This window comes from Diceros bicornis, chromosome 2 (genome assembly GCF_020826845.1).
Source record: "Diceros bicornis minor isolate mBicDic1 chromosome 2, mDicBic1.mat.cur, whole genome shotgun sequence".
In the NCBI taxonomy this organism is placed as follows: Eukaryota; Metazoa; Chordata; class Mammalia; order Perissodactyla; family Rhinocerotidae; genus Diceros; species Diceros bicornis.
The window spans coordinates 72,257,703-72,274,886 of NC_080741.1; the positions used below are offsets into that span (position 1 = coordinate 72,257,703).

The 17,184-nt window shown below is 40.3% G+C and overlaps 1 long non-coding RNA gene across 1 annotated transcript; it reads left to right on the plus strand.

The window, feature by feature from the left end:
- The first annotated feature begins 5,811 nt into the window (after positions 1 to 5,811).
- Positions 5,812 to 16,723, plus strand: LOC131418739 (uncharacterized). The gene is made up of 4 exons (XR_009222990.1): positions 5,812 to 6,901; positions 8,726 to 8,862; positions 11,146 to 11,319; positions 11,875 to 16,723. It is a non-coding gene; the product is annotated as an uncharacterized LOC131418739 (long non-coding RNA).
- Positions 16,724 to 17,184: the final 461 nt, after the last annotated feature.

Genomic DNA, 17,184 nt, shown 5'->3' on the forward strand with positions numbered 1-17,184 from the left:
GTTTTTGTTTGTTTTTATTATATGCTTCTTTATATCACCTTTCCTCTCCTAATCTCTTTCCTGGTAGAATAATGGAGAGAAAGTCGCCGTGAACGAGGAAAAAAATCTGGAAATCAGCAATTTCCAAAATATACCACATGAACACTAGTTCTAAGAGATTAACCAAAAGTTATACGAAGGGTAGTTTGTAAGGGCGAGTTTGAAAAATACTGGGTTATACTTAGTTTAATAGAGATCTTTACTGCAGGACCTAGAAGAACCCTTAATATGGTAATATAGATGGTGACTCTCAACAAAAAGAGAATTTAGGAGAATGGGACACCTTCTTATTTTTTTTTTTCCTCTCCTTTTCCCTGTCCTGTTTGGACAGGATGGATCCATCCATCCATTTGTCCATCCATCCACGCAACAAACTTCTTTCATTCAGTAAACTACTATGTGAGACCCTGGGCAAGGGGCTGAGATGACTTATTGTAGGAGTAGAGAAGAGAATCTAAGGTTATAAGTAAAAGAAATCTGGCCTAATCTTGGAGATTTTTCAGGACATCTAATTTGGAGGGTTTGTTTATGTGGAACTTCTGTTTCTTGAGAATATTAAAAGCTTTTTTTCTTTCTTATTTAGATTGGAGATGCCATCTTCTTGGAAGCACTATTGAGATAGAACTTAGAGGCAGTTGAGTGGGCCTGGAGGAGAGGAACCTAGGGGCTGGCTCTAGTCTCAGTGGTGCTTCAGTCAGCATTTTGAGTGCCAGGTCCTAGGGTATAAAGGTGACTAAAACACAGCCCTTGAACAACTAACAGAGCCCAGAGACTGTCTGGCGCCCAGCCAGCTGAGCTCAGCAGAGAAGTGAAAATGAGCCAGAGAGACTCAGGGCACAAGTTCTCAATATCTATTGTTTATTTGAGCTTGTCAGATAGGGGGCACAGACATGGAGACCCCTTACTTCGTCCAGGTGAGCAAAAACTGCACGTAAGGATGATATAGTAGTGAATTCTCAGATCTAGCAGAAAACTCAGCTCCCAGCCAACAGCCCCTGGCAGAGGACATGCACATTGACTCTTGAAATGGAATGTTTTCAAGCTGAGAGTTTAGTAGCAATAAACCTGAAAGTGAGGACTAGGGGCTTGCAAATTGCAAAACACATGAAATTTCATTGTTATGAGCTTAAATAAATCAGTAAGTAGCGGTCTTTCCAACTGGTCAGAATCTAAATAAAGGCAGGAATATCAGTTCTCCAACCTAAGGATTAAGGCAAAACTCCCCCAGGTTCATCGTAAATCAGATTATGCAAAGATACTCCTCTCTGCCTCAGTAGGGAGAAAAGTAGGACCCATCGTGGACCGAGATCATCCTCCGCTACGAGAACAATGCATTCCCTCTAAAATCCACTGCGTGGTGTCATTATGTTTTTTATTAGGTTACTACAACATGAGCTGTGTGTATTAATCGTATTAGCTCTCTCAGAAGAGTTTGGTTCTTGCTGAGTGGTTAATACCTCTGTGTGTCTTGCTGAGATGTGACGGAAATACCATCTTCTGAGGCACAGTGAGCGGCTGGGGAGAGGGCAGCTCCGAAGGTTTCTAAACCAGAAGGAAACTCGGACTCCAGGATTTGGGGCTTGCAGACAGCACCGTGACTATGATGTCTCTGGGGTTTTAACGTGTTTTGGTGCCCAAGACCCCATAAAGTATCTTGAAATGGGCAATTGACTACTTGGTGTTATTACAGGGTTGCCAGAAAACTCCGTTTACTCCTCCACAAATCTCTGCTGGCTGAATCTGTAATTCTACCCTCTGATCTTCAGTCTTTTAGCTCAATGCTTTGGTGCCAGTGAAAATGCATGGGTGCCTTAGCTTTTGAGAGAAAGCTATTTACTGGTCCTTTATACCATAGTGTAAATGTGCTTCAGAACACTTCTGCACATGAGTAAACCCTCAGTTTAAAGGTATATATTACGTTGTGTCAGGTGTCTTGTTAGACATTTGAGGGTATGTAGAGAACCAAACAGATATGGCCCCTGACTTCATAGAACCTTTCTATTTTTTTTTTTTAATTTTTTTTTATTGATGTTTTAATGGTTTCTAACATTGTGAAATTTTGGGTTGTACATTTTTGTTTGTCCGTCACCCCATATATGACTCCCTTCACCCCTTGTGCCCACCCCCCACCCCCACTGCCCAGGTAACCACAGTCCAGTTTTCTCTGTCCATGTGTTGGTTTATATTCCACATATGAGTGAGATCATACAGTGTTTGTCTTTCTCTTTCTGGTTTATTTCACTTAACATAATACGCTCCAGGCCCATCCATGTTGTTGCAAATGGGACGATTTTGTCTTTTTTTATGGCTGAGTAGTATTCCATTGTATATATATACCACATTTTCTTAATCCAATCGTCAGTCGAGGGACACTTAGGTTGCTTCCACTTCTTGGCCATGGTGAATAATGCTGCAATGAACATAGGGGTGCATAAGCCTCTTTGGATTGTTGATTTCAGGTGCGTTGGATAGATTCCCAGTAGTGGGATGGCTGGATCATGGGGCATCTCTATTTTTAATTCTTTGAGGAATCTCCATACCGTTTTCCATAGAGGCTGCACCAATTTGCATTCCCACCAGCTGTGTATGAGGGTTCCTGTTTCTCCACATCCTCTCCAACATTTGTTGTTTTTTGTCTTGGTGATTATAGCCATTCTAACGGGCGTGAGGTGGTATCTTAGTGTTGTTTTGATTTGCATTTCCCTGATGATTAGTGATGTTGAGCATCTTTTCATGTGCCTATTGGCCATCTGTATATCTTCCTTGGAGAAGTGTCTAGAACCTTTCTATTTTGATAGCTCTCACAATCCTTTAAAAGAGGGGTTGGCAAACTAGAGCCCCTGGGGTCAATCCAGAGGGCTGCCTGTTTTTGTAAATAAAGTTTTATTGGAACATAGCCTCAGCCATTCATTTATGTATTTTTTGTAGCTGCTTTTGTACTCCAACAGCAGAGTTGAGTTGTTGTGGCAGAAATCAAATAGCCTGCAAAGTCTAAAATACGTACAGACTGTTTGACTCTTTCTGGAAAAAGCTTGCCAACGTCTGCTTTAAAGTTCCGGGTATGGAGCCCTATCCCAAGATATATTAAATCAGTAGATCCACTGATGCATCCCTGTGCACAGGCAGACAGCCTTATACACGCAGACCTATGCTGCGCCCACTCTCCCAGGAAGGGGTTCTTTTAATTCTCTGTATCTGCCTTTGATTTTTCCTTAAGCAGTTTCTCCTCACCTACCCTCCCCTTTCTAAGCGGGTATGTACGCTCCAGCAGCCAAGGTTTCCCGTCCTTTGTGATTCTCCTTTGGCATTTCATCTTTCACCTTCCTCCACCCTCCTGGGATTAGCTATCCTTTGAGGATGCCTCACAAATATACATTTTCAACCCTCACTCTTCTCCTAAATTCCCTCCCTATGTTTCCAGTTGCCTGGACCAGAGAACCCTCTTCTCTCAAACTTAGTATGTCTGAAACCAAATTTATCATCATTTCCCCCAAGCCAACTCACCCTCCTGACTTTCCAATTTTCTGTTATTGGTCACATCAGTCTCCCACTTTGAGATCTTAGTCGTTAATAATAGTGATCATATTTCTTTCACATTTTACCTCTTGGTCCTGAAAAACAAATCTAGTTGAAATCAAGACCTAAGGACAAATAATCACGGGCAAAGATTTATGAAAAGTTCACAAAGCTTACCTGACATATAGACCTTCTTTATTTCCTACAGAAGAAACAAGGAGGGAAAGAAATTAACTGTGAACAGGCACCCACAACGAGCCAGGCACTGTGCCGGCCACTTTTGGTACATAATGTACGGAACGTTCCCTATAATGCTACGTGTAAGTGTTTTCATCCTCATTTAATAGACGAGAAAGCTGAGTCTCACACATTAAGTAACCTTGCCAGTTGTGATACTGCTATCTAGATCTAAGTTTTAAATATTATTTCCCATCCTCTTGTGGTATAGCAAACCCAGCTTCTACTCTTGGAAAATATCTAGGGATTTTATTGAATTGATGTTTGCTGAATTTTCCTTTTTAAAATGTATGTCAATCAAAACTGGATAAAGTATATTCAATTAACACTGACTGTAGTTTTAAATATTCATTCCTCTCTTGCTCCCCACTAAAAAGTCATAGTAATGATAATAATATTAATAATGACAGTCGACACTGATTGAATTATATGCAGTGTCCCAGGCACCCAGCAACCACATTGCATGGATGTTTGATTTTGTCTTCACTTCAACCCTATAATGCCGACTCTTTTGATATCTCTATTTGACAGATAAGGACACTGAAGCTTAGAGAGATTTAATAACTTGCATACAGTCATATAGCTAGTAAGTGGTCAAGAGGGGTCCAAACATGGGCAATCAGACTGTAAAGTCCTTAAACTTATTGTCTGTAAATGATGGCAAGCCTTTATGTATTTTTCAGCCAGCATTATTTTTTTGGGCGGGGGGTGGGGTATCCTTGATTTGTAGCGCTTACCAATTTCTGTGGTATATTTTCCCAACCTGGCTGACTTCAGGTCATCAATGTGACATCACTGCCTCACAGTACACTTGAAAATTTAACAAGGAGCTCTTGTGATCCTGTATTGACTAGCTTGGCACAGAATCAGATATAGGTACTTTGATTTATTAGGGAAATTGATTGATTTGCTTACCTATTCAATATGCCAGAAAGACTGAAATACTCATGAGACAGAAGATGATCCAGTGCCAATGGTTGGAGTGGATAAGATTGGTGTGAACTAGGGATGGTTAATCTTAAGTGGGACTTGAGCCCAGGGTCTTGAAGGATGGGAGACATGTAGAGAGGTAAAAAGAGCATCCCAGGTGCAGAGTTGTGAGCAAATAGGGAATGTTTGGGAGGCAGTGAGATCAGACTGACCCTTCTGGAGCAGAGAGTAGCTTGGGAAGAAGAGTCTAGAAAGGAGCCCATTCAACATAGGGACATGTCATTTAGGGTCTTAAATGGGTGAGTGACTGAGGTCTTCAGCCTCCCTGGTTTGCACACTGGAGGAGATAGTTGGCCCCCACCCCACACACACCAGAGGCAGCACCCAGGAGCACTCACATTTTATGTTTTTCTTGAGATTACTCAGGGTACTCGAATTTGTAACATTACTTTCAACCAAAATCCTCATTACAGTGGGGTTGCTTTTTTTGAAGACATGAATGATACATGTTTGAAATTAGCTTACTGCAAAAAATTTTAAAAGACTCTCAATGCCCCAAATTTGAAATAAGACATAGCCCTAAATTTATTTCTTTAAGTATAGTCCCCAAACTTCAAAGCTGTGAACCCACAGAAAGCATAGACGATGTTAGTGTTATCATCTCATGGCTGCACCACCTGAGCTCCTGAAATGGAAAGAACTCATTCTCCTTTGTTGGAATTCTGTGTACCGTACTGTGGTTTATGCGCACAGAATATTCTGTAAGTGATATGAGGCTTAAATTACAATAGCAGTGACGGCTAAAATGAAACACTCTTTATTATATGAAGTAACTATGTCATCTACGTGGCAGTATTAATCTTAGCACGAGAAAATACATCCATAGAATTAGTGATCCTGGCCTGGAAGTTGAATTTGACAAACCAGTAGTGATATGCTGTGGTGTTGCTTGAGGAGCAGATATACTGCAAAATATAAGAGAGAATGCTAAAAACAAAACAAACGAACAGACAGAATTAGAAAAAAAATGATGTAATGGTTACAAATTTATGCTGTGGGAAAAATATATTTCTTTCCTATTTTATTTAATTATTAATTACTATTAATTGTTAGATTATGATTTAATAACAAAAGATAATTTTGAATTAGGAGAGTGGTGGATTATGTGAGGTCCTGGGGAATGCAGGCACCCACCATATGCGTTTGAGTGTCAGGTTGCACTGCTCCCCCTAACAGGCAGCACTCTGTTCCTCAGTAGAGCTTTGGCAGCTTTGCCCCAGGTGGTCTTTCTGCAGGCAGAGGATGAGGGGCTAATAAACGTGTGGCTATATCACCCTTCCCAATAAAATGCAGATGTCTACAGTAGAAATGTCCATGGGCTGTGCCCATTCATTCCTCACCTCAAATATTTTTCTTGCATAGATCATGACATAAAACTGTCTACAAAGAGCCAGGGGAGAGCTGGCTTCACACACACAGTTTACAAGCGCCTGCTGTTCAATCCACAGCTTGTTCACTCAACAGTGTTTCATTCTGGGGAGAGACCAGTGGACAGCAGGGCATTGTAAGAGACACTCTCTCACTCTTGCAATTCGTGGCACTCTTTAATTATTAAAGATACCTTATCTTGGCGTGTTGAGAACCATCACAACCAAACAATCACCATTTTCCCAAACTGTGTGATAACGTCTTTGAGGTCAAGAAGCCTATCACTTGTACATCTTTGCGTCTGTCCCAGCGTGGAGCATGGTGTCTACTCAAACACTGACTATCTGATGTTTTTTTCTATTAGATGTTATTCCCAAAAGAGGAATATTGACTAGTGCTTTTATTCCTTTACTTAAAAAACATCTATTCTTTTAATAAAATCTGAATGAAAGGCTGCTGGCTCACTCACTCGCCACGCAATACAACATAGACATCTAAACTCTTTGGATCTGTTTACTCATTTGTAAAGTAAGGTGATAAGACTTGGTGTTGCACCAGAGGGAAGTTGGTCTCTAGAGATGCCCTGTGGAGCTCCATCTGCCCAGCATTTTCACAAGCCGTGAGGGTGTGGAAGGCATACCGATCACTATTACAGAGTGTGTGGAGCTGGAAGATATGGTTCATGTTTGAATGACAACAGCAGAAGACAAAAAGGCTGTGGCAGCTTGGAACAACCAGCTACCTTCAACAGGTAAATTCTTCCTCTGAATGTAAAGCCTTCTATAATGGTGTAAAACCAGTAAGAACAAGCTCAGACGGCTGCAGCTTCAAAACAGCATCCATAAGTAAGCATCCAAGTTAGACTTGGGAGAAGTAGGCTGCAAGGTTACGGCATGACATGGCGTCAATAAAAAAGCTTAACTTTTGTGAACACATAAGATCAAGCACATGGAGTGTGTCCAGATCAAGTCAGTTAATCTCTCTGAGACTGAGGTCTTCATCTCTAAAGTAGAGACAGTCATAATAAGCACAATTTAGAAATATCTCCTATGAATTCCAAGCGCTGTGCTGAGTGCTCTGCGTGGCATATCTCTGTAATCTTCATCAAAGCTCTGTGAGAGACGAGCACTAATAGAATGCCTGCTTAATAGATGAAGACACAGATTACATAGGTTATTGCCCAAGGCCACAGAGGTAGCCAAAGGCAGAATTCAGACTCAAATCCACTCTTTCTGACCTCAAAGCTCAAGCTATCAAGTGCTGTTCTCTATTGCTTCCCTCTGTAATGTTTAAGGGGCAGAGGTAATCTGACCATATCAAATCCTAGCACAGTGCCTTGTATGCAGGCGTAGAGTAAATGCTACAATCCTTCTCTTTTGCTCATTTCTCTCACCTTCCATCCTCCACCACAATGGCTGACTTCCAACCCAGTGTATACTTCTGGGGGTTACTATGAGGCTTCAAGAGTAGATCCTTCTCACACACCAGAGCATTCTTTCCATGACTTTGCCTACCCAGCTTAATTCTCTTTCCTAGTCCAATATAAATCTTTTACACCCAGCCCCATGGATACCACCTAATCATTCAGCATCATCAACAATACTCACCTCTGCCATGTTCATATGTAGTGCTTGCTGAGAAGATAGATATTCAGGGCTTGAATTTGTGTCACTGCTAATAGACAAGTAAACAACTCTAAGAGAAAATAATTCATTTTTTAGTACCATAACAGAGACTCAAGTTGAACCATAAGCAACATCACCAGTCCTGCAAATGAGACCTGCTTAGATCTGAGGGTTATTTGTCCTTTTCAGAGTTTGGGGCACTACTTATTTTAGAGAGCTGACAAGACTGGTTTCATCAAAAAAGTGTGCCCAAATGGCTGAAACAGACATAATTATCAGCTTATTGATATTCCCAAGAGGGGCAAAATATCTTTCTCCTGCATGCTTTTAAAAAAGTCACAGGCACAAGTTTGTTCTGAATCTGGATTCAGTAGCATTTACCCCTAATGGAAGTGAGTGTGTGTTGGGAGTGTAGCTAAGTTACAGCTGCTCCCTGTAGGAAACTTCAGTGGAGCCAAACCAGCTAGGGGAAGTGGCCTTCCTCCAATAGCTGTGAGTTTGCCTTGACCAGTAATGCACAAGCTGTTCTCCAGATTCGAACCTGGTGATAAATCAGTCACATCCTTTGGAAGGCTGTGAGTTCCATGACTTCCCAGATCAGAAGTTGAAACAAATCATCTTATTCCCAGACATGGAAAAAAATCCCTTGCCCTTAGATAAAGCAAATGAATTTTTAAAAAAATGAAAACTAAGCTCCATTTAAAACAAACAACTATACATTACATGTATATTTTAAAAACCAGAAGAGACAAAAACAGCAAACTGTTAGCAAGAGGTTTCCCTATGTTCAGAGATTATATGCAGCTGAAATTTTTTTCCTTATTTTTGTTTTCCAAATTGTCTGCAATAAGCAGAACTTCTTTTATAATTACAAAGTACAAACGTGTTTTAAAAAATAACTTTCAAATGTGACAGTAGTAAGACAATCCGGGGTATGTGTGTCTGCACAGGACCAGTGAACTGGCTTCAAAGGACACAGTGAATCGGACGTCTACTTTACCCATCTCTGACCCGGCACTGCCTTTTAAGCAGGAGCAAAATGTTGCAAGGATGGCTGTGGGGCATATGTGAAGTCACCTGTCGAAAGGTATTTAGGAGTGACAATTTCTTTTTCTTTTTTGGAACACCATGGATGTTATCAAATGCTGCCAAGGAAACTATTAACATTCACTCTGCTGTCTTTGAGACAAATCATGAAACTTTTTTAAAGAAGAAGACTAGTAGGACTTAAAGAAGAGATTCTAGAATTTATTTTACAATATACCTAGGTTGAGTGATGGCAGAAAATTATTAAGTCTCTATATTGATCTACTATGATACTCCATACTTGGATTACAGAGAACAAAGACCCTTCTTGTGGCTTCTTACAACGGGTTTGAGAAGGCAAATAAACATGAAGAAAATGACATTAAAATATAATAGTTGCTGTGTGGGAGGTGTGCACAAGGAAGAAACATGGAATTTGGTACTTGGCAGGTCAAAGAGCACTGTAACCTTTTCTCTCTCGTTTGATCTCTCAACCTGGCTAACTAACATGGTATTTCCATATTACTATTACAACATGAAAGAGCCTCCTACAGGCCAGGCATTGTTCTATGTTATTAAGATGAGTTATTTATTTCTTACTTCCCTCTGCCATAAAAGCCTGGAGGTCTGGTGCTATTTCTGTCCTCATTTTACAGCTGAAGAAATTCAGAGCAGAGACATTTAGTCATTTGCCCCAAATCACCCAGTTGGTAGGTGGAGAAACCAGGCTTCTAAGCCAGGTCTTCCTCACTGGAGTCTACACTGTGCCGTCTGCCTCCAGGTGGAGAAGTCAAGCTCCTGGATGACAGGTGGCCATGCCAGGCCCCTTGGAGGGCAGACCTGTCCCAGGACTGGTGTTCGTCCTTCTAAGGTCATTCTGGTGCAGGAAAGAGAGTGAACCGTGAACCTGTCTTACTCCTTTGACACATGTGCCTTCTGGAATGTCTGCAGTTCAGAGAGAAAAAGAATGCATCTGGGGGCGAGCCCCGTGGCTCAAGTGTTAAGTGCGTGTGCTCCGCTACTGGCGGCCCGGGTTCGGATCCCAGGCGCGCACCCACACACTGCTTGTCCAGCCATGCTGAGGCGGCGTCCCACATGCAGCAACTAGAAGGATGTGCATCTATGACATACAACTATCTACTGGAGCTTTGGGGAGAAAAAGGGAAAAAAAGGAGGAGGATTGGCAATAGATGTTAGCTCAGGGCCGGTCTTCCTCAGCAAAAAGAGGAGGATTGGCATGGATGTTAGCTCACGGCTGATCTTCCTCACAAAAAAAAAAAAAGAATACATCTTTTTCAGATTGTAAATTCCTGAAGTTGTTTTTATTTTTAGCTTTATTACATTTTGTAAATAGACCAGACAATAAAAAGGGGAAAAGAAAGGAAAAAAATCTTTTTTTGTTCCTGGTTCTAAGTGAGAATAAACTTTACCATTGGTAGCTGATTAAGCACCTCTCAGGCTCTCTCTTGATGCGTAGATGGGAAGCCAATGTCCTGATGGTCTTGCTCATGGGCTGTTAGCTGCCTGTTGGAAGGCCCCCAGCACATAAGTACTCAGGAAGTGACACTTGCCCTCCTTTGTTCAGTGACCTGCCCACTGCCTGCCACGTGACCGTCAGGCTTCTTTGCATGGCATTCATGCAGTCTGCCCAAATCCTTTTCCCACCTCAGCTCTAATTTCTCCCGGCCCATGCCTTGTGCCCTTCAGTCTCTCTGGCTTTGCTCATGCGCTTTGCAGATATGTCTACATGGCCAAATAGTATCCACCCCTCAAGGTCCTGATCAATTACCAATCCCCTATTCCAATGAAGCTTTCCCTGTGAAGTTTTCTCTCAAGGGTTGTTTGAGACCTCCTTTTGAAAGATGTGCAAAGAAGAGCAGCAGGGACTAGAAGTGGGTGTATGGAGAACATACTGACAAAACAGTCTCACCTCTGCATCATAACAGTATTGCTGAACATGTTCAGGCTGAGTGGCTAAGTAGGCTTCAGTTGAGAATATAAAATGAAATATAGGTTGTCTCTAGTTAGTATAACCTGATCTTAAGCATTGTTTGATGTCTAAATATTGAAAAGTTTCAGTATTGAGGGCCATACTGGTTGGAGATCTAAGTATAAGGGATCAGATATGCAGTTTGAGAAAGAGTTGGGTCCAGTTCAATCCAAAATGGCAGAATTGATGGCTGTTGAGAAGACACTAGGGAATGATAGTTTCTTAGAGCAATTGAGAGTATACTCATAAAATACTGTCTTAAAAAATGAGATGCTGTGTAATACTAGGATGGGATGAATCACGAAGCTGCAGACTTGTCTCCAAATGTTAAGTGACTAGACGGTTTATTTACAGGTACCTTTGCTTTGTATTGAGACCGTATCTCCTGGATCTTGAATATATGTTTTTTTTTGAGTGAGATTACTAATCAACATTAGATATCAAGATGGTGAACCGGAATCTTGGACTCACAGAATCAGAACTAAACGGATACTAAATGATGATCCAGTTCATTTTCCAGGTTGAAAGGTAGGAAAACAAAGGTCCAGAAATGTGAAATGATAATCCAAGAGCACACAACTAATTATCAGCAGTAGTAGAGGCAAGACTTGAACAGGGGACTCTCTATTCCCAACATCACATTCTTTCTACGATCCTTACATGGTCTCTCATTCCAGATCACTATTTACATTTTAATTCATTTCTATTTCAATTTATGTTTTAATTTATTTCAAATTCAATTTATTTTTATTTTATCTGACAGCATGTAATCTAGCACTCTGCTACTCAAAGTGTGGTCTTTAGTACCAGTAGAATCAGCATCACCCGGGAGTGTGTTAGACGTGAAGAATCTTGGGCCCCACCCCAGACCTTATCAATCAGAATCTATATTTTAACAAGATATCTAGATGATATGTATCACATTAACGTTTGAAAAGTTCTTTTAATTACCTCTTTTAATTCAGAAAAGTGCTCTGAACTGAATGAGAAGATGGCCACTATTTTAGCTCTGTGGGTCTCAAACTTTATTATACTAAGATAAACTAGAGTAACTTTTTTTTTTTTTTTTTTTTGGTGAGGCAGATCAGGCCTGAGCTAACATCCATGCCAATCCTCCGTTTTTGCTGAGGAAGACTGGCCCTGGGCTAACATCTATGACCATCTTCCTCCACTTTATATGGGACGCCGCCACAGCATGGCCTGACAAGCGGTGCATCGGTGCACGCCCGGGATCTGAACCCGGGCCGCCAGCAGTGGAGCACACGCACTTAACTGCTACGCCATGGGGCCAGCCCCTAGGGTAACTTTTAGATGTAGATTCGCGAGTATCACATCCAAAGATTCTATTTCAGGAGGACCGGAGTGGACACTAGATGGAATTATTTTAACAAGATGTGAAAGTGGTTTTGATACAAGTGGTTTTTGAGAAACTTTGTTTTAGCTCCTTCTTTGTTGAATGTTTATAAATGACTTTATTATTTTCCTTGAAATGAATGCCTGGACACGTTAATGACATAATTGTCAAGACTAGAATAAACTGTTAAGATTCTGGGATGGATGCCTGAAATAATCAGATTAATAAAACATGGTATGTAAACTATTCTGAATGATTTCCCTGATATGACATCATTGTGCTTTTCCAAAGAAGTCCAGATAGTCTCTTCAATTCTTCTTTATCTCATAGACATAGCCAATGATAAACTGATTTAGCATTAACAGTATGAATTTTGTGTTAGGATTCTTGGTTGTGGACTATCTAAACCCGGTTGAAACTAATTTAAGCAAATGGAAATATATTGGCTTATATTACTGAAAAGTCAGGAAATATTTAGTTTCAGGTAAGGCTGGATCCAGCGGGTCAAAGAGATGCTCAGGCTACTTTTCTTCCAGTTTTCTCTCAGTTCTGCTTGTCTATGTTGATTTCCTTTCTCTTCTCCTGCAGAAAGGTATCTTCTGCTAAGTGAGGAAGAGGGCTATAGACAAATACCAGTTCACAGTCTTCAATCTTCTTCAGCTCCAAACCAACACACAAATCCTAGAGAATTTCTGATAAGCCTTCCTTAGATTGCATGCCCATTTCTGGACTTCCGTGGCCGAGGAAATAAGTATTAATATGGCCCATGCCAGACCACCAGTGGCTAGTACCTTGCTTGAAAGTCCCAACCAGAATTACAAGTTTTCAGAATTGAAGGAATTACTAGACATAAAAATAATAGATTTCATCAAAACTTGAAATAGCATCAGTGGTTTGGGAACAACCTTAGTGTATACCAGCAGGGGAGTCAGGCAAGGATGATATATGTACACCTGGGATGGAATATTCTGCAGACATCAGAACTGATGGATATGAAGACTGCATGGTAAAATAAATGTTTAAGAAGTTTGATATTATGTAAAACGAGAAAAATAGATCTCAAAATTGTACCTTCACTGAGGTGTTGATGTGATAGAAATGTACGTGCATATCGCAGGAGATCATAGAGAAACAAAAGCAATCAGTGCTGAGTTAGTGAGATTCAAAGCACAGGTTTGTTTCCTTTCTTCCTTGTGTTGTCAATATTATTTGATTTTTCTTTATATTAAATGTTATTTTCTATATTTATCTGTAAAATAAAACACCTGAAGTTTCTAGTTTTCATTGGCAGTACTTTCATGCATATTTCTTTTTAATCTGGGACATTATTTGGTGCTTCCTCTGGTGGACCTCTGAGCTTTTTGCCCGCCTGACATTTATTGCTCCTGATAATAATGTCTCTCTTTTCCTTTGTGTGAGGCCCATTCCGAAGCCAATTCCACGAGGAGGGCTGGACTAGCTCTGGTCCAGGGATGTGTGTGTGACTCAGCCCCAGCCATTCAGTGTATCGATTCCACTGGCTTCTATGTTTGGTTCAGGGATTATCATGTGATGCAAGTTGGTTTGGTGAGATTCAATTCCAATAGTTTTGTTGGAACAGTCGGAGAAGAGAAGCTCCATTTTCTCAAGGACTTTCAAATTGGGAGATGTATAAGCCAGGAGCAGTCAGTGATCATTTTGCCTCAGAATGAAAGCCAAGGCAGAGGTGAGAAATAGTATTTTAATTATAATCATTGAATCTCTAAATGCTATTATGCCTGAAGTTGTTACACTTGTAGACTTTCTTTAAAGTTTATATTTTGAGATAATTGTAGATCAATTTGCAGTTGTAAGATCTGTGTAAACTTGACCCAGTTTCTCCCAATGGTAACATCTTGTAAAACTATAGTAGAGTACCACAACCAAGATATTGGTGTTGATACAGTTAAGATATAGAACAGACCAATCACCACAAGGATCCCTTATGTCATCCTTTTATAGCCTCACCTACCTCTCTATCCCTTTCCCCCACCCATCCTTGACCCTGGCAACCACTAATCTGTTCTTGATTTCTCTAATTTTGTCATTTCAAAATGTTGTATAAATGGAATCATATATTTTGTAACCTTTCTGAGATTGGCTCTTTTCGCTCAGCATAATTTCCTGAAAATTCATACAACTTGTTGTGTCTATCTATAGCTTGTTCCTTTTTTATTGCTGAATAGTACTCCATCACATGAAGGTACCATAATTTGTTTAGCCAGTCACTCACTGAAGGACATCTAGGTTGTTTCTAGTTTTTGGCTATTATGAATAAAGCTGCTGGACAAATTTGTATATGGCTTTTTGTGTGAACATGAGTTTTCGTTTCTCTGGATAAATGCAAAGAATTCAGTTTTGTATAGTAGTCGCACATTTAGTTTTTTAAAGAAATTGCCAAATTGTTTTCCAGAGTGCCTATAACATTTTCTACTTCTTCCAGCAATGTACAAACCCATGTACTTTTTGATTTTTACTTAAGCTAGTTGGAGCTTGAGGTCTTTACTTGCCTTCTCCCACAGTTCATCATTGAACACTATTATCCTTTGTCTCAGTTCGCTCTTGCCACAATCATGCTGCATAAAATACCATCCCTAAACTCAGTGGCGTACAAGAATAAACAGTGTTTTCATGGGCCTAGAGGTTGACTGTAAACTGTCTGATCTAGGCTGGACTCAGCTGGGCAGGTTCTGATGGGTTAGCTCTTCACTGTGGATTGGGTCAGAATTGTTCCATGTATTCTTTCTGGAGACTGATCTGAAGGGTTGTTTACTACTTGTTGAAAGATGTTCTCAAGTTCTCTTGTGCTTCTGCTATCATACTGCCCCACTGCACATATCAAGCTCTTGCTTGAGTCACATCTGCTAATGTTCCATTGGCCAAAGCAAATGATGTAACAAGTTCAAACTCAATGGTTGGGGGCTACATTCCTTCTCTTGTGGGAGCAGCCTCAGGTTGCATGGTAAAGGATGTGGATAAATGGACAAAAAAATAACCAAATTCCTTTTTCTACCGTCTACTCATCCCAAAACATTTCTTTTGGTCTTACATAGTTTCTAGTGCCCACATCAACATTGTTTTTTCGATCTTGCTTATTAGCTGTGTCTTCTAGGACTATAGTAAATTATAGTAAGAATTTGTGCCTTTTTTTTCTTACAATATTTTTGATCTAACCAAAGACATGAGTGACTAGGCACACCCAAAGGTTCAGAAATCCTCATTACTTATAAGATATTCTGCAATTTAAGCTTTTGTCTTTCCTATTATTGTTCCCCCATCACAATGACTAAACCGTGGTGATTTCTGGATTTGTATTCCTATGAATTGCTTCTGGGATCTTCTAATACAAGAGTATGTGGCATAGTAGCAAGTACTCTCAGTTTGGAACAGGATTTCTAAGTTCAAATCCTAGTTAGAATACTTGCTAACTGTGAACATTCGTTTCCTCATCTGTAAAACAGAAATGATAATCCTTACTTCAGAGTATTTGTGTGAAGATCAAATGGATTTTAAAAATATGTATCAAATGGATTTTAAAGGTGTTGCAACCAGTTCAACATTTTACATTTGCTATTAAGGCTAGTTATTTACATTCTAGAGAATGCCTTCTCTCAGAAATGTGGCTTTGCTGGGCTTGGTTTCATAGGTCTATCTCTTGGTCTGTCTTCTGACTGCCACCACAGGAAAGAGATAAGCAAGGACTCATAACTGATCAAAGGAATGATCTGAGTTCACGCGTGCATAGGCCTTTACAATGCATGTTGTTGAATCTTATAAGATAAGCTGAGTTAATTTGATGGGCATGAGTGGATTTACTACAGCCTTGTTCATCACCTCCAATACATTTTGACTCAAGAACTCACAGGGAACTTGAAGATGAGGACTCTGTGGATGGACTGGGGTTGGCAGTGTTTTCCCCAGTGCGTGGGAAAATCCCTTCAGACTGGGTGGTTCTACAAAGTATGGTTCTGTGTCCTTTATGGCAATTGACAGTCTTGTTACATATTGGGTAAATGGTGCTGCCTACTTTGGAGACTGCTTTCTTCAAGCTGCAAGGGGAAGCCTTTCATGTCTCAGGAAACTGAGGCCCTAGTTTCACTTAGTCTCACCAGGCCACTGGTGTTCTTGGGGTTAGGTTGTTCAACCTCACGGTGTTTGTCTCCTTGCTGTAAAAACGATAGGATAAAGCTTCATAGCTTGTGGGATCCTTTCCAGCCTTAATATTCTATGAACCTATGAATATGCACTGATTTCCCTGGAGCTGTGCAACATATGGTGCAGGTCCAGGGGATTGTTATAGCATAACTGGCTTTTCCACAGTGGGTTCTCAGAGTGTCAGTGACTCCATGTTGATGTTTCACAGTGTGAGTAGATTGTAAGGGCAAAAATCCAATCCTGAACATCAGGCTTAGGTTTGCCTGCAATCTACTCTGACCTCTGAATCCTTCTCTAACCTGTCCCAGATATTCAAAACTGGTCTGATCATCCAGCTTTGCTTATTTTGATTTGCAAGATTCAGTCTATTTTGGTGTAACTAGGAAGCATCATTTTTCCTGACTATTCAGGATTACTGAATACTTTTAAATTATAATTTTGTTCTCTTAAGTATTCTTAAGAAAATGGTGAAGGATCAGTTTTTTGTTTGCTTTGTTTTAATTTCCATTCTGTTATGGACCTATACTTGCAAAATCATGCATTTGGATGTTGTGGCAGATTTAGATTGCTATAAATCTTTCTAAATGCTTACTCTCAATTTTGTACATTTTCTGTTTGAATATATGCATGGATCTGTTTCTGGATTCTCTAATTCTATTCTGCTGGTCTATTTGTCTATCCTTGTGCTGATTCTACACTATCTTAATTACTATAGTTTTATAATGAGTTTTAGTGTCAGCTAAGACGAGCCCCTTCTTCTCTGACCCACCCTTCCTTTTCAGGAATAATATGGCTATTCTTAGCCCTTTGCTCTGCCATGTAAATTGTGGAATCAGCATGTCAAGTCTCACAAAGAACCCAGGTGT